General features: G+C 37.8%; 1 long non-coding RNA gene across 15 annotated transcripts in view; it reads right to left on the bottom strand.

The window, feature by feature from the left end:
- Positions 1-3,702: 3,702 nt before the first annotated feature.
- The window catches only part of LOC143686962 (uncharacterized), a 47,419-nt gene continuing 26,740 nt past the window's right edge, over positions 3,703-24,381 (bottom strand). For 11 of the 15 annotated variants that reach the window (XR_013177333.1, XR_013177335.1, XR_013177326.1 and 8 more), the window contains 8 exons: positions 22,828-22,961; positions 20,766-20,848; positions 10,845-10,928; positions 10,454-10,550; positions 6,520-6,566; positions 5,153-5,207; positions 4,930-5,072; positions 3,703-3,846 (listed from right to left, as the gene is read on the bottom strand). This is a non-coding gene — a long non-coding RNA (uncharacterized LOC143686962). Of the gene's footprint in view, positions 3,847-3,897; positions 4,383-4,929; positions 5,073-5,152; positions 5,208-6,519; positions 6,567-10,453; positions 10,551-10,844; positions 10,929-20,765; positions 20,849-22,827; positions 22,962-24,381 lie in introns of those variants that run through there. The other 4 variants (XR_013177338.1, XR_013177330.1, XR_013177337.1 and 1 more) reach the window with 4 other exon arrangements.

Here is a 24,381-nt window from a genome sequence, read left to right as displayed (position 1 = left end):
CACCACGGATGCAGATCTTCTGGCCTTCAGATGACTAACCCTGGATGACATCTCCCCCCCACCCACCCCCGACTGACATCTTGACTGCAACCTCCTGAAGAGCCCCAGAGCCAGAACTTCCCACACTACTCCTGAAGTGTTGACCCGTAGAAATTGTGAGGAGTAAACGTGTCTTTGGGGGTAATCTGTTAGGTAGCACTGACAGCCAGCACGTTGTCTGATACAGGAGTTGAGTCAGACAGACTTGAGATCCCCTAAACTAGTATATTCGTTAATGATGCCCTTGTGTCAGGTGGGGACTTTGGCCCTGGGCTCTAAATCCTCCCTTCTCCCCCAGTACTTGTTATGGCAACAACTTATCATGCTAAGTAGATTCTCCTGGGCACAAAATTCCTTCGCCTCCTGTCACGTAAAGGGGATTACAGATTCACATGCACCACTAGCACCAAATGATACTATTTTTTGTGTGTGGGGGGGTGGGCAGGGGAGCAACTTACGAGCAACATGACAATGCACTCAATCCTCCAAGCAGTCATGTTCCCACAGAGAAAGTTTAGGCCAGACTTAGCCCGACCATGCACACCATGGCTAGAGTTCCCGTGCAGAGTGGACTAGACTTACCCCGGGGGCATTACATGTTTGTGGAGGTGGTGAGGCAGAGGACATCTGTGCCACCACAATGGAAGCTCTACGATTGAAGAAATGGACTCATTAGAAAGGGGACTCAGGAGCTCAGTGGCTGGTATCGGCTTATTTTTCCATTGAGCTCGCTGGAACCGGCTGAGCTAGCTCTCTGCCAGGCTACTAAAAGAGGAAAGGAAACATGAATTTGTCACTCCTAAGTTACCAGCACTTTACTGATCCCCATTCCCAGGTTATATTTGTACCTTGTCATCCCCTGGAATCTACCATAAAAATCTCAAATCCAATCTTCTATTTCCTGAATGTGAGCTCCTGTCCTCTCAGGGCATGTTCACATATATCCACCGTATGCATTTTTCAGTTGCATAAAAATTGTGTACATCCATTTTCTCTCAGTTTTTACTTAGTCTGAACCTCCCAGTTGATCTCTTGGCATCTCTCCTAGGCCTCTTTCTAAAACTCAAGCTTGATCGTGTCTCTCTTCAGCTTAAAACTTCAATAAGTAGTTTATCACCTGCTTGGACAAGGTCCCTTCAGGATCTGGGTCCCTGCTGAGCCGGGCAGCGTCCCCTACTGCCCCTCCCTCCTTGTCCTTCAGGCCTCCGGCCACAGCAGATGCGTACAGTTCAAGAACCCCTCAGGGTTTCGTGTTCCCTGCTTTGTCCTCTCTCGTCTAGAATGTATTTCCTTCCTCTTGTCAGTCTAAAGACCTCTGTTTTTCTTCCCTTTCCCTCTCTCCAAGCTATTCCTTAGACCCGCTCTTTTCCAGCCAACAAAGAGCCGAACTACTACTTGTGTACTTGATCTAAGGAGACACATCTCCTCCACAGGCTGGCCAGGCAAAACTTCTGCCCAATTTGGGACAAGTTGGGCAAAACAGAATCTCACTCTTGGAAATTTTAATTTAGAATTATGATAGTGGACTAAGAAGAATTATGCACATCTGAGGTGGTGTTATATATAAAAATATTATGCAGGTCTCATTTTATGCTCCAAATATGACACAGTATAAAGCCATTCAAAAATGGGAACTTGGAGCTATCTGGGTTCCCAGTCCAGACTTTTGGGAAAGAGCAGTACAATAATTTATATTTTTGGTTTCTTGTCAGCTCCCTGTCTTTATGGCCAACTTTCCTATTAAAACCAAGCCCTATTATAAGGTTTGAGTGGTAAGGGGAGTTTCGTTCCTTGGGACCTAACAGGTAACTAAAGTGCCTGGTACTGTACGTGGCCCACAGTGGGTGTTCAATAGACAGCAGCTGCCATCACCACCACCATCATCCTTCTGCTGGACTCTGACGGCAACCATGGCTTATCCTTCTCTAGTTCCCTGTGCCCTATAGCAGGGCAGTGTAATGGTTCAGAGCTTTGGGGTCCTGGGTTAAAACCCTAACTCATCAGTTTGGGATGTATGGCTTTGGGCAAGGTACTTACATTTCTTGGGCCCTGTTTACTTATCTGTCAAATGATAACTGTCATTTACTGTCTGTTTACTTATCTGTCAGATGACAGCTGATGCTTCCGTGGAACTCTGGGCTCAGTGAGATAAAACTGTAAAATGTTGCACCCACGGCTTGGCGTCAGGTAAGCAAATAGTAAAAGGCATCACCTGCTGCTGCCATTTCCTATTTAGTCTTGAGCTTTAAATACAGTAAACATTTGTTGGCTTATGAAGTCACTACAGAGAAAAACACTTGTTTTCCATCCTCAGTAAGGTTAACTTGGGCAGGCATCAAGAAAACAAGCAGGTGTCTCTTGCCCAGCATCCACAGAGTGATGAAACAGGTGAGGAACTAAGGGGCGTTCACTTTGCCTGGAACACTAATCAGCCAAAACTGCTGGGCTGTTTCTAGCTGCTGTGCTCTTCTGGGGGCTCTGTGCTCAAGCTCCTTGGCTGGCATCGTTCCTCGCCTCAGGTTACTTCAGGGCCAGGAAGCTCAATAGGTTGATGATCAAATCTTGCTCACTTAGAATTTCTTTTACTCACTAATGTGCCCAACTCTCACTAACTTAAGAACCGTGATTTTTTAATGACTTTTTATTTGCTTTTAGTGAAACATTTAGAGTTGTGGCCATCCCCTCCTTGTTCTCTATGGGTCTGATCCCACGTGGTCGGGTGGAAGGAGTGGGGGAACCCTTGCCTTTTCTGCAGTTTTTACTTGAACCATCACTTGCAATCATGCAGCTGTGGATCCGTCCAGTGGGTGAGGAAGGAAGTGGGTAGGTCAGGGGGGTTGGCACTGGGTTGAGCTAAAGGGAATGGAGCCTCAGGTGGCTGGGGATGGCAGGGGGGAGGCTAGGTCCTCACCAATATGTTTTCTAAATCAGCATCTTTCCAGGCCTGAGGGGTGCAATTTTGGGCAACTATTGTTGTCACACATTCTTCCTTTACCCTTATCCCTCCAGCACCTTCCTGCTAGCTATATCCAAGGGTTGGGAAAATTTAAAAGGGAAAAAAAAAAGGCAATGTGAATTTTCCACTGGCTTGTAAGGGTGGAGGACCTCCTATCAAGACAGGACACGTTTTTTTTCCTGAGTTTGAGGGCTTGGGAAAAAGATAGGACTTGGCCCCACAGTGGAGTTCGATTCAGTGATCCAAATATTCTGGCAACCTCAAAAGCCCTATGAGAGCAGCCAAAAGGCGAATAAGCTCCGCTGGCCCGCTCCCAACATGGCGTGGGTGATGGCAGCTGGGGGACCAGAGGCTGCTCCCATAAGGAGGTGTTGAAGAGAGTACCAGAATAAATTGGTATCTGAGCTAATAATCTATACCCCTTGAAACGGATATATTTTCAGTTTCCCAGGAACTGTTTATATTGGGAAAATGGGGGAAAGAAACCCCTATTCACCCTTCTGTGCCCGTACTGTCTCTTAGAGAAGTGTGGCTGCCACGGGGTTGGCTAGCTCAGCCCTGCTTTTCCTGCCTATGGCCCTTGATAAACACCCTGTTATTTTCATGTAAATATTTAACTATTTACATTTAAATTCCTTACCACGTGGCTAAGATTGGTTATGGATTTTATACATTTTAAAATGAGAAAAATAACTATTTACAAGCAATGCTGAGAAGCCAATATTAGAAAATAAAATCTGCAGTGGCCTGGGGGGGCTCAGTTGATGGTGTCTTCCGTGGCTTCAGTCTCCTCCCTGGGCTCTTCAGTCGTCTCCGTGGCCTCCGTTTTCTCTTCTGGGGCGCCTCACACCCTGCGGGGAGAATAATGCAAGAGAATTTTTTTTATTGTGCTTTTTTTAAAATTAATTTATTTATTAATTAATAAATTTAACAACAAACGAACTAAAACATTAACATGTGATCATTCCGTTCTACATATATAATCAGTAATTCACAATATCATCACTTAGTTGTATATTCATCATTTCTTAGAACATTTGCATCAATTCCGAAAAAGAAATAAAAAGACAACAGAAAAAGAAATAAAACGAAAACAGAGAAAAAAAAAGATTATACATACCGTACCCCTTACCCCTTGCTTTCATTGATCACTAGCATTTCAAACTAAATTTATTTTGACCTTTGTTCCCCCCATTATTTATTTTTATTCCACATGTTCTACTCATCTGTTGACAAGGTAGATAAAAGGCGCATCAGACACAAGGTTTTCACAATCACACAGTCACACTGTGAAAGCTATATCATTATACAGTCATCATCGGGAAACATGGCTACTGGAGCACAGCTCTACATTTTCAGGCAGTTCCCTCCAGCCTCTCCATTACATCTGGAGCAAGAGAATTTTTAAAAATTTATTTATTAATTAAAAAAATTAATAAACCAAATAAAATATCAACATATATAATCAGTAATTCACAGTATCATCACTTAGTTGCATAGTCATCATTTCTTAGAACATTTGCATCAATTCAGAAAAAGAAATAGAAAGACAATAGAAAAAGAAATGAAATGAAATCAGGAAAGAAAAAAATGATTACACCTACCGTGCCCCTTACCCCTCACTTTCATTGATCATTAGCATTTCAAACTAAATTTATTTTAGCATTTGTTCCCCCTATTATTTATTTTTATTACATATGTTCTACTCATCTGTTGACAAGGTAGATAAAAGTAGCATCAGACAAAAGGTTTTCACAATCACAGTCACACTGTGAAAGCTATATCATTATACAGTCATCATCAGGAAACATGGCTACTGGAGCACAGCTCTACATTTTCAGGCACTTCCCTTCCTCTGCTCCATTACATCTGGAGCAAGAGAATTGTAACTCCTCATTTGAGACAGGAAGTTTACACTGTTCCCAGTCATTTACCCTGAATCCACGTTGAAAATCTCGTCCTCGTCGGAAGAGTCCTTGTCGTGGAGCTTCTGTACCATGGTCCTCTTGCGGGAGGCGTTGAGGGGTCTATACATATCCCTGAGCCAAAGCGGCTGCCTCCTCCAGGAAAATCCCTCCTGGGAAACAGAGGAGGAAATATTAATTATGCATTTCCCTGTTTTCTCGGGCCGCAGCGCTGAATCCTCTTCAAATTTACCTGACTCTTTTTATCTGGTGCGCATCTCCTTTTCAGCAGATATTGAAAAAAGCCCCTTGGGGGTAAAACAAACACACAAGACAATTAGTGATTCATGGCGTTTCCCATGTCTCTTACAACATAGCTCTCCGGTCTCAGCAGGACTAAACCACAACTCGCAAAATCACTACAGACCTTGAGTTCTAAAAACAATCCCGCATGTGCTGGGCTTCCAGGAGCTCTCTGGGTCTGTCCAAAAGGGCCCCATAATGTCCCTGGGGAGACCTCTGTATGTGGTTTGTCATGGAGGAGGCGGGATTTTCAGCCTTACTCACCCACTTGGCAAATGCCCTTGTGCAGGGCAACCTTTTCTAGAAACACTTTACATCAGCTCTTTTCAGCTGTGGTTTCCCATGCAGCCTTTGCTAGAGTAGGAGGGGAGTGGAGGAGAAGATGCTTCTATGCTATAAGTTGAGTCACACCAAGTTAAAGGCCTTAGTCTAACTAGCAACATTATCTAGCTCATTGATTTAGATATCAATTGAGCTGACTAGTTTCAAGGTCATTAACAACATTAAAAAAACAAACAAAACAAAAGGAATTAGAACAGAATAGAAAATAGAGTGTGGAATAGGTTTGCTTTAGAAACTACTTATGTCTATGTAAGTATACAGGTACTGAATATATAAATATATGCACAATATATATATTGTGATAGAAAATGTAGTTCATGGCCCAAGCACTGTATCATCAATACAGAAGTATGAAAAAAAATACAGAAGTATGCAAAGGGAACAGAACCATCTTCTTTCTGGACACTCACTAGTGGTATGAACATGGGGCAAGGCATTTTCTCTTTCTCCCTCTTCATTTCCTTATTATAAAAGGAAGAGACACAAGCTGCTGCCTAAGGTCCCTCCCAGTTAAAATTCAATGAGCTGAGATAAAGGGGATGGGGAGGGGCTTGAAAACTAGTAGGATGAGAAGGAAGTTTTCTAGCTACTTTCTAGGAAGGACTCTTGTAGTTTACCTTCCCTTGGCCTTGAATGAGACTGGTTTCCGTATTTTCAAGCCATCCAGCCTTCCCTACACCTTCCCCAGAGACTCTAAAAAGGCCTCTGGCCAGCCCGATGCCCATCAAGAGCAGGAAGAAACAAGCTCAGCTCAGACCTCTCCTCCTCCCTGCCCTCTTTTCTTCGAGGCAGTGATGAAATCTGTGCTAGGCCCCTCTGGGGAACTAATTTCTTAGAGCAAGGCAAAGTATTAGGATAAGTATTCTACCTTTGACTGTTTCCACATTGAAAACTGAGAGGATTGAAATAGATGAGCTCTAGGTTCTCTTCTAGTTTTAAAATTACATTTAAAAAAAATGCCAGGCTAATATTTACCTTGGGGCTCCTTTATCTTCCTCTGATGCTAGTCTATGAGAATAAATCTGTTTTGGAAGCAAACATAATCATGATTATTCATCACAATGACCATTATCTCCAAACCTTTATTCATTCCTTTTATTTAAGTCTTATCTTCCCAGTTAGATGACAACTTTTTTTTTTTTCATTTGGCACGTGCAGGCTCTGAGAATTGAACCCGGGTCTCCCACATGTCAGGCGAGAATTCTACCACTGAGCTACCCTTACTGCCAACAACTTTTTTTTAATAGTGAAAAATAACATATATACAAAAAAGCAATAAATTTCAAAGTACACCTGCAACAAATGGTTGTATAACAGATTTTGGAGTTTGTTATGGGTTACAATTTCACAATATTAGGCTTTGACTTCTAGCTACTTTGAGACACTGGAGACTAAAAGAAATATCAATATAATGATTCAGCAGTCATACTCATTTGTTAAATCCTATCTTCTCAGTTATAACTCCACTTCTCCTTTGATCCTTCTCCCAATCTTTAATGGGTATTTGGGCTATGCCTATTCTAACTTTTTCATGTTGGAAAGGGCTGTTGATAATATAGGATGGGGGATGGAACTAGTTGATGTTCTGGAGAGGCTGGCCCCTCTAGATTTCAGGACTTATCTGGCCTAGGCACATATCTAGAGGTTGTAGGTTTCTGGAAAGTAATCATAGTGCACGGAACCTTTGTAGAATCTCAGAAGAAGCCTTAGGTGTTCTTTAGGGTTGGCAGGAATAGTACTGGTTGGGGTTTGCAAACCATGATAAGTAGCAATATCTAGCTGAAGTTTGCGTAAGAGTAGCCTCCAAAGTAGCCTCTCAACTCTATTTGAACTCTCTCAACCACTGATACCTTACTTGCTCCACTTCTTTCCCACTTTTGGTCAGGAAGGCACTGTTGATGTTTCAGGGGTTTCACCCCTGGATGTCATGCCCCACGTAGGGGAGGGTAATGATTTCACTTGCAGAGCTGGGCTTAGAGAGAGTGAGGCCACATCTGAGCAACAGAAGAGGACCCCTGAAAGTAACTCTTAGGCATACCTATAAGTAGGCTAAGCTTCTCCACTGCATAAATTAAGCTTCACAAGAGCAAGCCTCAAGATCAAGGGCTTGGCCTATTTATTGTCTTGGGAGTCCCTAATGTTTGAGGCAGTATCAGGGATTTCCTTGGTGGTAAAGTTTAATAGTTCCACATTTTTTCCCTCCCATCCCTCAAGGCACTTTGCCAAAACTTTTTAATTATCTGCTCAATATATTCTGGAATATATCGGGTCATTACATTAAGCCAGACAGGATTACAAGCCCTCATTCCCATTCTGGGCTCCCTGTGTTTGGGCTGTTTAAATGATCTATCCAGTCAGGTTGAGTTAGATTATGTGCTACCAAAAATTTAGGTTCTTGACACAATAAACCTCTCTTTGTTTGGCTAGATGACCACTTTTTTTGAGGACAAGGATTTTAACTTATTTAATGGTTTTTTTGGCTCTTCCATAGTACCTAATTTAGGACCTTGAATACAGGTGGCACTTAATATATTTTACTGAAACTGTTTTATAAGACATTCAACACAGAATTCCCAATAAAAATCTTTTAGAAGTAGGAAAAAAAGGAAACAACCTTAACTTGATAAAAGTATCTACCAGAAGTCTAAATAACTGCTTTAGACTGGAGGGAACTGCCTGAAAATGCAGAGTTGTGTTCCAGCAGCCACGTTTCTTGAAGATGATTGTATAATGATAGCTTTCCAATGTGACTGTGTGATTGTGAAAATCTTGTATCTGATGCTCCTTTTATCTACCTTATCAACAGACGAGTAAAACATATAGAATAAAAATAAATAATAGGGGGAACAAATGTTAAAATAAATTTAGATTAAAATTCTAGTGATCAATGAAAGGGAGGGTATGGCATGTATGAATTTTTTTTCTGTTGTCTTTTTATTTCTTTTTCTGAATTGATGCAAATGTTCTAAGAAATGATCATGATGATGAATATGCAACTATGTGATGATATTGTGAATTACTGATTATATATGTAGAACGGCATGATCATATGTTAAGAATATTTGTGTGTGTTTTTTTTAATTTAAAAACTAATTTTAAAAAGTAAAAAGAAAAAAAAAACCTACAGAATAAGAGAAAATATTTGGAAACTATATATATGATAAGGGCTTTAATATCCAGTATATATAAAGAACTCCTACAACTCAACAACAAAAAAGCAAACAACCCAAGTAAAAATTTGGCAAAAGACTTGAATAGACATTTCTCCAAAGATATGCAAATGGCTGATGAACACATGAAAAGATGTTCAATGTCATTAGCTATTGGGAAAATGCAAATTAAAACCACAATGAGATACCATTTTATACCTACAAGAATGGCTACCATTCCTACTTAAAATTAGCCTAAGAATCACCCCCAGAGAACCTCTTCTGTTGCTCAAATGATGTCTCTCTATCTCGCTAAGCTGACACAGCAAGTTAACTCACTGCCCCTCCCTCCAAGACATGAGTCCCAGGGGTGTAAATCTTCCTGGCAACATAGGACAGAAATTCTGGGATGAGCCAAGACCCAGCATCTATGGTTTGAGAAAACCTTCTCAACTAAAAGGGGAAGAAAGAAATGAGACAAAATAAAGTTTCAGTGGCTGGGAGATTTCAAACAGTGGAGAGGTTATCCTGGAGGTTATTCTCATGCATTACATAGAACCCTCTTTTTAGTTTATGGTGCATTGAAATGGCTAGAGGGAAGTACCTGAAACTGTAGAGCTGTGTTTCAGTAGCCTTATTTCTTGAAGATGATTATATAATGATATAGGTTTTACAATGTAATGTGTGATTGTGAAAACCTTGTGTCTGATGCTCCTTTATATCTATGGTATGGAAAGATAAGTAAAAAAATATGGATTAAAAAAACAAATAATGGGGGAACAAAGGTTAAAATAACTTAAGTAGATTGAAATACTAGTGGTCAATGAGAGGGAGGGGTAAGGGGTAGTATGTATAAGTTTTTCTTCTTTCTTTTTTCTTTCTTTTGCTAGAGTGATGCAAATGTTCAAGATATGATCATGGTGATGAATTCACAACTATGTGATGATATTGGAGCCACTGCTTGTATACCACATATGGAATGTTTATATGTCAAGTTTTTACAATAAAAATATTAAATAGAGAAAAAAAAAGAATAGCCACCATTAAAAAATGGAAAAGAATAAGTGTTCAAAGATGTAGAGAAATAGCAACACTCTTTCATTGCATAATAGGACATAATAGACATAACAGGACAAGTATTTTGTGATTTCACATATATGAAATAATCAGAATATGCAAATTCATAAAGTCAGAAGATAGAATACAGGTTACTAGAAACTGGATGGGGTGGAAAATGGGAAGTTAATGTTTACTTTGAGGGAGTTTATATTTTGGGTGATGATAAAGTTTTGGTAACTGATGGTGGTAGTGGTAGCACAACACTGTGAATGTAATTAACCCCCCATGAACTGCATATTTGAAAGTAAATAAAATGAGAAATTTAGATTGCTTATGTTACCAGGAAAAAAACCACAGAACTGTTCAAAAGAAAGACTGAATTCTAACATAAACTATTAATCTATAGTGACAGAAAGCCAACTACTGTTTGCTTGGGGATGGGAGCATGTGGAAAGAGAGAGAGAGACTACAAAGGGGTATGAGGACTCTTACAAGGGAATGAATATGTTCATTCTTTTGATTGTGATGATGGTTTCATAGGTGTATTCATATGCTAAAATGTGTCAAATCATATACTTTACATATGTGTGACTATTGTATGTGAATTATAGCTCAATGAAACTTTAAAAATAAACAAAATTTCAAATCCTGAACGTCATACTTCATTCTCATTTCTTGACAAAAACTCTTGAAATCATTACCTTTTAAAAGTTCTGATGAAGAGGGCAGGCCACAGTGGCTCAGCAGGTAAGAGTGCTTGCCTGCCATGCCCGAGGACCCGGGTTCGATTCCCGGTGCCTGCCCATATTAAAAAAAAAAAAAAGTCCTGATGAAGATAAATATGACAACTTTAACAGCTATAAATTTCTTTCAGAATTTAGGGCATTATGAAATAATAAGTCATGACATATAAAGATTATTTTGTCATTGTTCTAGTTTGCTAGCTGTTGGAATGTAATATACCAGAAATTGAATGGCTTTTAAAAGGGGGAATTTCATAAGTTGCTAGTTTGCAGTTCTAAGGCTGAGAAAATGTTTCAATTAAAACAAGTCTATAGAAATGTCCAACCTAAGGCATCCAGGGAAAGATACCTTGGTTCAAGAAGTCCGATGAAGTTCATGGTTTTCCTCTCAAGTGAGAAGGCACATGGCAAACACACTCAGGTTCTCTCTCATCTGAAAAGGCACATGCAAACACGATGTCATCTGCTAGCTTTCTCTCCTAGCTTCCTATTTCATGAAGCTCCCCAGGAGGCATTTTTCTTCTTCATCTCCAAAGGTTGCTGGCTGGTGGACTCTGCTTCTCGTAGCTATGTCATTCTGCTCTGTTCTCTCTGAATCTTCTTCATTCTCCAAGTTGTTTCCTCTTTTATAGGACTCCAGAAACTTATCAAGGCCCACCCAAATGGGTGGAGACATGTCATCACCTAATCCAACTTAACAACCAATCTTGATTAAATCACATCTCCAGGGAGATGATCTGATTACAGTTTCGAACATATAATATTAAATAGGAATTATTCTACCTTTATGAAATGGGATTTTGACTAAACATGGCTTTTCTAGGGTACATACATCCTTTCAAACCAGCACAGTCATAAAGGAGAAAAACAGCTGACTTTTCAAACAACTACAGGTGCACCATGATTGTACATAATAGCAAGATTTTTCTTCTAATGAACGTTTTGCTCATAAATAAAAGCTTGCCACTATTTTGGAGATATCACAGTCATAAAATTTCTAAACACTTTATAAACCATAGTCGTCCTTTGGTGAATCATTCTGCAAGATTTAGGCTGCATTTAAAGGCATCAGAATTTCATCCACTTTTATGTTGAAATGGAATGACATACCTTACAATAGGAATTATTTGATGGTGTCATTGCACTCACAACAATATAATAGTTAAAAAAAAAAAAAAGGGAACAAGTTGAACCAGTCAACATCAATAGTTTCATCTAATTGAATGCTGAAGTTCCTATAGCAGAGCTTTTAATTTTTCTAAAATCTCCATTAAAATATAAAATATGTCAGGAGTCCTGGCGTAGATTAAAAAGCATTGAATAGAAACTCTGATCTTCAATTTGATTAACCACAAGCCAAGTTAATCATTTTCAGGGCCCTTGAATAAGGGTTCTCAAAGATGTTCAGTGTAGGGTTATGTTATTTTCAATGCAAAAATTGATGAACTGGGCGGGCCATGGTGGCTCAGCAGGCAGAATTCTTGCCTGCCATGCCAGAGACCCGGGTTCAATTCCTGGTGCCTGCCCATATAAAAAAAAAATTAATGAACAAAAATTTAAATATGTGTTATCTAAATTGGTTGAATAGTTTTGGATTAGACCCTTCTATCCCTCAGTTTCCCCAACAGTAAATCCAGATGATTGGAAGAGACTATTCCTAAAGTCCTCAATTTCTAAAGTTCTGAAGTTTTATACTTGGAATTTCTAATAACAATATTATAAAAAGCCTTTTAAAGTTCTTGATAGAGAAATTTTTAAAAACTTTTTTTATTAATTAAAAAAATTAACAAACAAAACATTAAGATATCATTCCATTCTACATATACAATCAGTAATTCTTAATATCATCACATAGTTGCATATTCATCATTTCTTAGAACATTTGCATCGATTTAGAAAAAGAAATAAAAAGACAACAGAAAAAGAAATAAAACGATACCAGAGAAAAAAAAAAGATTATACATACCATACCCTTTACCCCTTGCTTTCATTTACCACTAGCATTTCAAACTAAATTTATTTTAACATTTTTCCCCCTATTATTTATTTTTATTCCATATGTTCTACTCTTCTGTTGATATAGTAGCTAAAAGGAGCATCAGACACAAAGGTTTTCACATTCACAGAGTCTCATTGTGAAAGCTATATCATTGTTCAATCATCATCAAGAAACATGGCTACTGGAACACAGCTCCACATTTTCAGGCAGTTCCCTCCAGCCTCTCTGCTACATCTTGAACAACAAGGTGATATCTACTTAATGCATAAGAATAACCTCCAGGATAAACTCTCAACTCTGTTTGGAATCTCTCAGCCATTGACACTTAGTCTCATTTCACTCTTCCCCCTTTGGTCGAGAAGGTTCTCTCAATCCCTTGATGTTAATTCTCAGCTCATTCTAGGGTTTTTCTCAGTCCCTTGATGCTGAGCTCATTCCAGGATCTCTGTCCCACGTTGCCAGGAAGGTCCACACCCCTGGGAGTCATGTCCCACGCAGAGAAGGGGAGGGTGGTGAGACTGCTCGTCATGTTGGTTGGAGAGAGAGGCCACATCTGAGCAACAAAAGAGGCTCTCTTGGGGGTGATTCTTAGGCCTAAATTTTAAGTAGACTTGACATATCCTTTGTGGGGTTAAGTTTCATATGAACAACCCCCAAGACTGGGGGCTCTGCCTATAGCTTTGGTTGTCTACACTGCTTGTGAGAATATCAGGAATTCAACTTGAGGAAGTTGAATTTCTCCCCACTTGATAGAGAAATTTTACTTTTAGTTATGCATCTTTGCTTGTCTGATGAAAGAGGACAGTGTATGTATAATAGCAAAAAATATTAGAAATAACTTATCTGTGCATCAAAAGGACATTTGTTTTTTTAAAAAAACTGCTCCATAGAATAGCTCACAGACATTAAAAATGGCAGTGCGGGACTCTATAAATCTTTTACTTACTAAGTTTGTTTTTTGAGAAACCTATAAACTCCAGATGGTTCCCAGGCCAGACAAGCCCTGAAACCCAGAGTTACCAGTCTCTCCAAGAGCATCAATCAGCTCTTTTTAGTCCTCAAGGTCTTAGAGCAACTAGGAGAAAATACCTTAAATAGTGGAACTGTAACCCATACAATACTTCCAAAATTTGTTCTAAAACTACTTGTTAAAATGTACTTTGAAATTTATCATGACTTTTGTATATATGTTATAATTTCACAATAAAAATATTTTTATAAATAGAATGAGTCCTGTTTTAGTCTGTCAAAGCTGCAGGAATACAATATACCAGAAATGGATGGCTTCTAAAAAAAGGGGAATTAAGATCCAAGTTTACAGTTCTAAGACCATGTAAGTGTCCAAATTAAGACACTAACAAGAGATTACCTTCACTCAAGAAAGGCTGATATCATCTGGAACACCTCTCAGCTGGGAAGGCACTGCTAGCTACTGCTGGCATCTCTGGCTTCTGGATACCTCTCTCAGATTGGAAGGCACAAGCAACATCTGATACTTTTCTCTCCTCATTTCATAAGGCTTCCCCAGGAGTGTTTTCCTTCTGCATCTCCAAAGATCTCTGGCTGTGTGGACTCTGTTTACGAAAGCTTTTTCCAAAATGGTTCCCTCCTAAAGGGCTCCAGTAAGCAACCCCACCTTGAATGGGTGGAGACAGTTCCATGGAAACCATCTAATCAAAAGTTGCCATCCACAACTGGATGGGTCACATCTCCATGTAAACAATCAAAAAGATCCCACTCAGCAATACTGAATGAGGACTGAAGAGCATGGCTTCTTCTTGATCAAAAGGGGGAAATTAGAAATATGACAAAATAAAGTTTCAGTGGCTGAGAGATTTCAGAGTGGCGAAGTTATCCTGGATGCTATTCTTATGCATTATATAGACATGTTTTTTAGTGTATGGTGTATTGGAGTAGTGGATGAAGTTCCTGAAACTGTTGAAATGTGTTCCTGTAGTCTTTTTTGTTGTTGTTGTTGTTGTTGTTTTCCTTTTTCTTTCTTTTTTTTGTTCCAGTAGTCTTGATTCTTGAAGATTGCATAATGATAAAGCTTTTACAATGTGACATATAATTATGAAAACCTTGTGTCTGATGTTCCTTTTACCAGGGTATGAACAGATGAGTAAAAAAATAAGGATAATAAAAAATAAATAAGAGGGGATAAAGTGTAAAAATTGGGTAGATTGAAATATTAGTGGTCAATGAGAGGGAGCAGTAAGGGATACGGGGTATAGGATGTATGAGTTTTTTTCCTTATTTCTTTTTCTGGAGTGTACAAATGTTCTACAAATGATCATGGTAATGATACACAACTATGTGATGATATTGTGAGCCACTGACGGTATACCATGTCTAGACTGTATGTGTGTAAAGATTTCTCAATAAAAATATTTTTTAAAAAAATAACGTGGCTTTTCTGGGGTACACAACTGTTTCAAACTAGCATATTCCACCCTTTGGACCCCAAAAAGACACGTTCTTTCCAAAAACAAAATACAATCATTCCATCACAATATCACAAAGCCTTAAACCATTTCAGACAAAATACAAATACAATACAAAATCAGAAACAGTACAAAATCTCATCAAAGTCAACTAAAGGCATGGTCTGTCCAAGGCAAAAAACATTTCCTCTGGTGTGGACCTGTAAAACTCAGAACAAGTATCTGCTGCCAACATATAAAGGAGGGGCAGTCATAGGATACATATTCCCATTTCCATAGGGAAAAACTGTAAGGAACACAGGTGTCACAGGACCCAAACAACTGCGAAAACCTGTAGGTCAAATTCCATTAGATTTCAAAGTCTGAGAGTAATCTGTCCTTGGGGCTTTAGAAAGCAGCAGTCCCACCCTTTCCAGCAGCCTACTCAACAGCCTGTCTCTTTCCAAATGCTGGGGTAAGAATTACAAGGACAGTTTCTGCCTTGAAGTTACTTTTCCTTTAACTTGTTCCTTTTCTGTCCCTTTTAGTCCAAACTGGCAGCAGTTCCATTTATACAGATGCCACATCACTCTTGGTGGTTTTCTATGATGGTTATGCGGGGATCATGTCCACTAGACAATAGGAATTTCCACAAATCCTCCCTAGATAACTCCATCCCTGATCCTGGCTTTTCCTGTAATGGCTGACTGGTTCCATGTTTGGTTAAATCCTCATGCATGGCACTATTCTCTGGAGTCTCTCTTTCTGGAAGCCCAGAATTTTTCAGATCATCAATTTCTGGTGTCTTTCAATCCCAAGAGTTCGGTTCTCAGCTTATCTCTTTCCTGTCACATTTCACTATAAACTACAAGGAGAAACCAGGCTGTACTTTCCTCATTTAATTTGGAAATTTCTCTGCTGAATATCCAAATTGATGGCTTTTAACATCTGCCTTCCATCCAAATCCAGTAGTCAATTTTGCTAAATTTTCTGCCACTTTAAAACAAGGATCACCTTCCTTCCAATTTGCAATAAACACATGCATCATTTCTGTCTAAGGCCTTATCAAAAATATCTTTAGAGTCTACATTTCTACCAATAGTCTCTTCAAAACATTTTAGGCCTTCTTTACTAAGCTCCTCACAACTCTTACAGAATCTTCCCCTTATCCATTTAAAAAGCTGTTCCACCATGTTTTGTACTTGCAAACTGCAGCAGCACCCCACTTCTCTGGTACCAAAATCTGTTTTAGTCTGTTAAAGCTGCCAGAATGTAATATACCAGAATTGGAATGGTTTCTAAAAAGGGAATTTATTAAGTTTCAAATTTACAATTCTAAGGCCACAAAAATGTCCAAATTAAGGCACCAACAAGAGGTTACTTCTCTCAACAAAGGCTGATACCATCTGAACATCTCTGTTAGCTGGGAAGGCATGTGGCTGGTGTCTGCTGGGGTCTCTGGCTTCTGAACACCTTTCTCGGCTTTGAAGGCACATGGTGACATCTACTAGCTTTCTCTCCTCATTTCATAAGGCTTCCCTAGGGGTGTTTTCCTTCTGCATCTCAAAAGATCTCTGGTGGTGTGGGTTCTGTCACACTAAAGTTTTTTCCAAAATGGTTCCCTCTTACAGGACTCCAGTAAGCAAACCCACCTTGAATGGGTGGAAACACATCTCCATGGAAACCATCTAATCAAAAGCTAGCACCCATAATTGGGTGGGTCACATCACCATGGAAACAATAAAAAAGATCCCACCCAGAAATATTGAATGAGGATTAAAGAACATGGCTTTTCTAGGGTACACAACAGTTTTAAACAGGTACAAGTCAAAACTAAAAAGGAAAATTTGAATATAAGAAAGCAGCATTCTATATAAACCAAATCAGAAGCACACATTTTGCTAAAATTTAATAAAATACTTCAAAATCCCCCCAAAATGGCAATGGGCATGCATGCGTGCACGTACACACACATGCACACACAAACGCACACACAATCACACACACAAACTTATATCCTTATAAAGAGCCTAGAAGATATATACCAAAATACCAGTAGTTGGTTCTTGGTAGTAAGATTACAGGATCTTTTGACTTTCTCTTTTATGTATTTCTCTGCTTTTAAGGAATAAAGTTACTTCTACTTTGGAAAAATATTTTAATATAAATTTGCAAAAAAATTACATGTCAAGGATAAATTAACATAGATAACTAAACATGTCAGAGAAAGACAAGGTTATACCTTGAACTTCTTAAAAATTAGGCTCCTATTTATTTATTTTTATACCTAAAGCTGCCATACGATAGACACTCAAAAAATGTTGAGATGATTTGGATGCATATTATTTTTGCACTTGTCAGTTTACTACTGTTTATTAGCATTCTGCTTGTAGTTAATTTTGACTTATAGAATTTCCATCTATGACTTTTTTTTTACAATGGTAAATCCACATATTCAAGCAGGCTAATATTTTAAATTTTAGAGTACAATTTTGCATTTGGGTATGCTATGTTTATTTTATGTGTTTCTGACCACTCCTTCCACTTATATATGTTGTTTTTATGCTAAATTTGTCTTTCCTTCTTAACAAGTTTGGGATAGCCTGCAAATATAATGAGTTCTCTATCATTTGCTTCTTTGGCTAAAGGATTAGATATTGCAAAAGCATCAGACATTGCATTAAGTATGTAAATAAATAATTATATTTCTAGATGTTGAAAATGTTATTAGGATCTTGATTTGCATTTCCTTGAACATCTTATCATATGTATTGGCCATATATGTTTTCTTTTTTGTGAAATACTTGTTCATGTCTCCTGCTTTTTCTATTCTACTGTTTTTTTATTTTTATGAGTTCTTTAAACACTCTTAAAACTAATCTTTCATCAGCTGTATGAATTGCAAATATCATCAAGTTCATAACTTGCTTTTTCACTTTAAGCTGTTTTTTTTGTTTTTAAGCTGTCTTTTGATAAACAAAAGTTCTTAATTTTAATATAGTCAAATATACCAGTTCCTTCTTTGATAGCCAACATTTTCTGCCATTTTTAAATTCTCCCTGTGCCATAATACCAATTCATACTCATACTATTAGCAAAACTTAAGAGTCTGAAAACATCATGTGAGCAGTAAATTGGGTCCACAGGATATCTTATTTTGGTACATTGCTGTTGAATGTGCAAAATTAAGCAATTTTTTTTGGAAAACAGTATGCCATTAATTCATATCTGTAGTTCAACAACTCTACTTGTAACTATATATCCAAGAGAAACCCTAGTACAGGTACTTCAGGAAATGTGTACAAGATACTCATGGCAAACACTGTTCTCAATAGTTAAAACTATTTAACTATTGAAGTTCCCAGCAATGAGAGTGGATGATATATATATACAAGATAATATTATACAATTAAGTAAATTAAAGCAGCATGCAACAACATGAATAAATCTTAGCCATATAATATTAAATGAAAACAGTCCCAAAAGATCATAATCACAATTTTAACTCTCAGTAAAGTTAGAGACAACTAAAACGTTTAAAAGAGTTTACAAAAATACATACCTAGACAATAAAATTATATAAAAAGGAAAGCAAGAGAATGATATACACAGGATTCAGAATAATGTTTACCTCACTTTGGGGGAGGGAGCAAAATGAGTTTGGGAGACTTCATGGTTAGATAAAAGTTATTGTCAAGGTCCTAGTTTAATAATGTTCCATTATTAAAATAATATTAAATAACTAAATAAAAGTAGGCCATACATGGACCAATGATGAATATGTCATAATCCAATCCAATGTCACATACATGAGGCCCAATTTTTGTCATTTATTGTGAATGTACCAAAAAAATGATGTTTTTAGAGCAGATTTTTAAAGCTCAGCTTTCCTACCATTTGCAATTAATCTGACCAACATAAACTCATAACCATGTCTGTACATCCCTAGACTAATAATGAAAACACAGAACTTACCATCATATCAATAGTCTTTAATGCCTGTCGCATTTCTGAATCACTTATACAAATCTTCAAAGTGCGTAGGGTCGTTGGCAGATCATTTACATAAATTTTACCACTTCTAATTTTGCTAAAAATTTTACAGGCTTTATGAAGTGCCAAATACACATAACAAAACATTTTTTTTTTAACATGGCACCGGGAATCGAACCCGGGTCCTCGGGCTTGGCAGGCAAGCATTCTTACCTGCTGAGCCACCGTGGCCCACCCCATAACAAAACATTTAATTAATGAATGAAGAAGAACTATCCTTTTGCCCCACCTTTTCTCAAGAAAAAATATATATAATAATATACACAAAGAAAGGAGAGCAAATCTTATTTTCCATTTCTGCTTTAAAATCTATTTCATGACATATTCAGGTGTATCTGGGGCCAGTCACCTCTAAATCTGCCATAGTTCCCTAAGAAACTCCCAGAAACTCTCAAAAAAGCCATCCAATGCTCACATAGCAAATTTCCTTGGGAATGATCAATTCTTCCTTTGTGATACCATAGCACTTGGTATATATCTCAAAGTTTTCAATATAGTGGTTGCTTGTATGTGAAAATTCTTCATTAAACTGTCAGCTCCTAGGAGGCAAGCTTTTTCATTCTTTTATTACCAGTGCCTAATTCAGAATAGATTCTCAAAATATTGAGATATTGAGACTATCTGTGAACTGAATCAAACTGAGTTCAGTGGATACTACACTGGGTTTTTTTTTTTTTCAGAAGGCAATAGATGACAGTGTTAACTATGTGAAAAAGACTAAAAAATGAATATAGTGACTTTAATAATAGGAGATTTACACAATTACAATAGTGTTGGAGATGGAAGCCAGATTTCAATGTGCTGAAAACTGAAATGGGAAGAAGTGAATGAATGTAGCAATTAATGAAAACAACTCAAGATGCTTCTTTGAAAAATATAGTATATAAAATCGACAAAGCATAGTCCCTCAAGAAGCAGAAGAAAATCAGATTCAAGTAACAAGTAAATGGAGTAGCCTGATGAAAGAGAACCTTCTGCAATGAAGAGGGAAGAATCTTGTTCATTATATAGGAATGAATATCAAAGAGTTCAGGAAGATTATGCCCAAGAACCTTTATTAACTCTCTCTAAAAACACAAAGTCAACTCTTAAGAGTGGAAGGATTAGGCTATATGTAGTCAGGGATTTGAGAGTAGTGAAGGTTTGGAATAGGCACGAAAGGACACAGAAGAGGGATCTGACCAAAACCAAAGTATTGCCAACTGGTGCTAAGGGCAACTGAAGTTGGAAATCACATACTCATTGTGGTATCAAATGTGGAAGCAAAAGGAATAAAACTTTAAATAAAAAAACAAGGAAGTATAAGGTTGTGGGCAGAGAACAAGATATTAAAGTCAGATTTCACCAAGCTAACAATGTTCAATTTGTGGCCCTGAGCATTGATGAGAGAAGAAGAAGTAAAGTAATTGGTTTTGAAAAGTATGACGCTAGAGTACTCTACCAGTCATCTCCTTGGACATCAAGATGCCTAAAATGATGACCAGGGTTAAAAATGGAGAGGAAGAATAATTTAGATGCTATATTATTCCATAACATGAAGTGGAAGCTCAAGATATGGTGGAAGTCAGTGTCAAGAAGTCACAAAGGGTAATGTGAGCTTAAATATCCACTGAATTCCAGAGAATCAGTTACTCTAATGTTTATGAATTTATGCATATGTAATACCTTAACTTTTTTCAAAAAAAATATTTAAACTGAAATAAGTATATATAAAATATATTTTGTCTATGTTACCAATACAGCAAAAAATGGATTTAACTATTCTCTTATGGATTAAACTAGAACATGTTATTACCATTTAATTCTTGTGAGAACAAATCTCCTTGGGGTATTTCATCATATAATGTCAGGGAGAGATTAGAAAGCATTTCCTTTTTCCTGTTGAAAAAAAAAAGATTTATTAGAAAACAGCAAAGGTAATGCACAAAATCCCATTTAAAAATATTACCATAACAAGCTCTCAATAGCCTGAGATTCTTTAAAAGAGCCTTTCTTGAAGAAATGTCCAAGTGATAGGGAATTCCATATTCTTCACTCCTGCATTCCTACTCTATTTCTTTGACATGATATTTAACCATGGAATGGAACTTACCCTAGAGTAAGTAGTGCCCACGTCCCACTCTATTTTTTAGCTGTAGTCCAAACCTTCCTACTTTTAATGTAAGTAACAGCAATTTCTAAGAAAGTTATTATAATAAATCAAATAAGAACATCTTTAAATAGCCAAAGAATTCAAGATTCTATCATCCATCAATTAGTAAGTGATTCATCTGATACCAAGCAAGCATATAACTAAAATTCAAAATTTCATTGTTGAAAGAACTATTAAGAATCCACCTTGGTGGACATTTTCTTCAGGCTTTTGAAGAAAGATTTCCTTTACTTTCTTTCCCCTCCCCCTCTTCCTCTTGCCCCGCTTCCCCTTCCTCCTCCCCCTCCCTCCTTTATAATAAACCCCTTTCAAACTTAGCTCCCTGTGTAGTTATGAGTGTTGGACCGAATCCCCCAATTTGTTCTAACATTTGGTGCTGAAACCAGTTATGTCCTCACTCTCCACCGTAGCTTGAGCACCCCTCCTTTCACTTCACTGTGCCTGGCACCCAACACCAGAATACCTCTCCTACTATAAGGACCTTGCCCTCTTTGCCACAAGACAGGACACTGGAAAGCTGACTGTCCTTTGGTTTCTCACCACAGAATAGACAGCCATCCTTGGCAAGCAGCCCTCCTATGGGATTTGAAGTCTCAGACCTCCTCAGCCTAGCCACTAAAGACTGATGGGGCCTGGGCTCTTCAACTCCAACTCTTCCCATCTCCACAGCTGAGCCCAGGATAACTATCCTTTGGCAGCTCTTTCAGGAATGACATGCTAGGTTACCAAAGACTTGCAAGGCAAGAACTGGATGAAGCAGCTCCTGACTACCATCGCATCAAAAATCCTGCCTCCTTCCCTGAAGCTCCCTAATGCTGTCCCCATCCAGCAGAAAGTAGTTAAGAAAGACAAATGGTACCCTGCCTCTTCCCCTTAAATCTATAATAATATAATATATTATTATATTTAATATAATAATAATCTATAATAAACAAAATCTATACTAAACAGGAATGACAGGTCACAGAGGACAATACTCAGGCCCCCACCCTCTCCTCACCCTGCAGTAACAGCTGAAACTCTGGTCCACTGACTCGTGACCCTTTCCTTTCCCCCTCCTCCTTGCCACAATTCATGATGCTTCTTGCCAAACGCTACCTGGGACAAGAAACCACATCAAAGAAGGACTCATGGAATGGCTCCATTAATAAGAATCAAACAGGCCAGGACAGGCACAAAAAGAAGGAAGCAAGAATATCAGCCAATGACAACCAGATGAATCACCAAAGGCAGAATTCTGGACCAATCAAGAATGACAAACTTCAAAGCATAAAAGAAGAAACACATCACAATGCAGATGGACATTTTCTTTGGGCTTTTGAAGAAAGTGTTCCTTTACTCTCTTCCCCTGCCCCCCATTCTCTTCCCCCTCCCCCCACTTCCTCCTTTATAATAAATCCCTTTCAACCTAAAAAAAAAAAAAAAAAAAGAATCCATCTTGTCGTACATATGTGGAAACTGAAGTCCAGAGATGTCAAGTATATTGTACAAGAACCTAGAGTTGGCATGCAAGGTCAATCAGCACTCATAGGACTTCGAATTAATGTACCATGCTTTTAAATATACTATCCTTCCTACGAAGTATAATCTCTCAGTTTGCACAAACTATTTGGCATTATTATGTGCAATGGATAAATGATTCTGAGAAGAAAAATCCCAAGTCTGAACCCAACATTCAAGAGCTAGAATACAGTGATTTAAATACCCAGTAATTGAGGAAGATGTACAAACAGGTGTTGAAGTCTTGTGAACTCTGTACTGCAAATTTGACAATTTGCAGAAAGAATTTTCTTTCCTAGCCATCTTCTCCTTTGACAGCTTCACAGAGGAAGAAGGAATCTAGAAACAAATGAAGTAATGTATTTATTTAGTGCCTGAGATCACATTGGTAACCAAGCATTCTTAGACAATGAACATCTTAAAGGATCATTACATCTGTGCACCTCACTTTCTAAGCTGATATAAAAACTTTTTTTGTAACTAAATTACATTTTGTATATACTCACATTTTAAACAAATCATATATTTTAGTATGCAACTAATGACCTCCTAATTAATACTTTATTGATTATATTAAGATACTTTGCAAGCAAGGCAAACCCACAGTATGATCTGAACAAGATGATTCAACCACCAGACCTTAGGGTACATACAGAACTTTTACAATATGTGTGAGGAATTAATGCAATTATTCAAATGATACAGGTAAATTTGAATTATATTATCCGTATGATTGACTAAATTATCCATTTAACACTGCATGATTCAAAACAAAGTAAGCAGTAAAGGATATAGAAAAGTACTATTTCAAAAATGAGGACCCTCTAATGCAGGGTCCAATTTTTCTTGAAATGTAGAGCCTTGAATTTTTTAGACCATGCAGGGTGTGGAGACAATACTGTTGGGCCATGTCAGGTGAGGAATTGGTATTGAAGTCCCTTGTAGAGCCAAAATCTTCAAAAAGCTATGTTCTCAGCAAAAGAGTGGGCTAAGGGGAAAAAAATATCTTCACCAGAAGGAAAATTCACAGCAATGTCTGTCTCTGTATTAACTCTAGGTTGAAAAAAAGGGGGTTTTGTGAGGAGAAACACAGAATACCCTTCTTGATTAGTTATAACCATAGCTTTACCTATCCATGAGTTTAGAATTCAAATCTACAGTAAATATATGTCTCTGGAAAATTGAAACAAAATATTCTCTTTAAATAGAGGTCACATATTTGTAATACCTCTGAAGTGCATGGCAGAAGCAAATTAAAAGTCTCTTGAAGAAAGACTCTTTAAATCCAGACTCATCATGAGATTCCCACAAATTTAGATCAAATACATATGAAAGAATGAACAAAAAGTATAACACACAAGTTACTATAATTGAGAATCAGAGAAAAAACAAGAAACAAAGATTTAGATCCCTCAGAATTAATATATTTGATTTATCAGATACAGATCTTGAAACAACTATAAAGCATGAGCAAAGAGCATGACATAAGGGAGATTTTAAGGAGAACCAAACAACATCGAAGTAAAAAGACATAAGCACTGAAGTTAAAATTTCAATGGTCAGGTGAAACAGCAGATTAGATTTAGCTGGAGAAAGAATAAGTGAAATAATAAATAGATGGAGAGAAGTTATTCAGAACAAAATACAGAATATAGATGAAAAATAAGGAGTGTTAAAAGAGAACAGAATGATAAGGTCTAACATATGTCTAATAGAAAATTAGGAAAGAAAAATACAAAGATTTGGGCAGAGGAAAATT

The sequence above is a fragment of the Tamandua tetradactyla genome, chromosome 6 (assembly GCF_023851605.1).
Source record: "Tamandua tetradactyla isolate mTamTet1 chromosome 6, mTamTet1.pri, whole genome shotgun sequence".
Lineage (NCBI taxonomy): Eukaryota > Metazoa > Chordata > Mammalia > Pilosa > Myrmecophagidae > Tamandua > Tamandua tetradactyla.
Note: the sequence above shows the minus strand (reverse complement) of the source record. Positions and strands in the feature narration are given on the sequence as shown.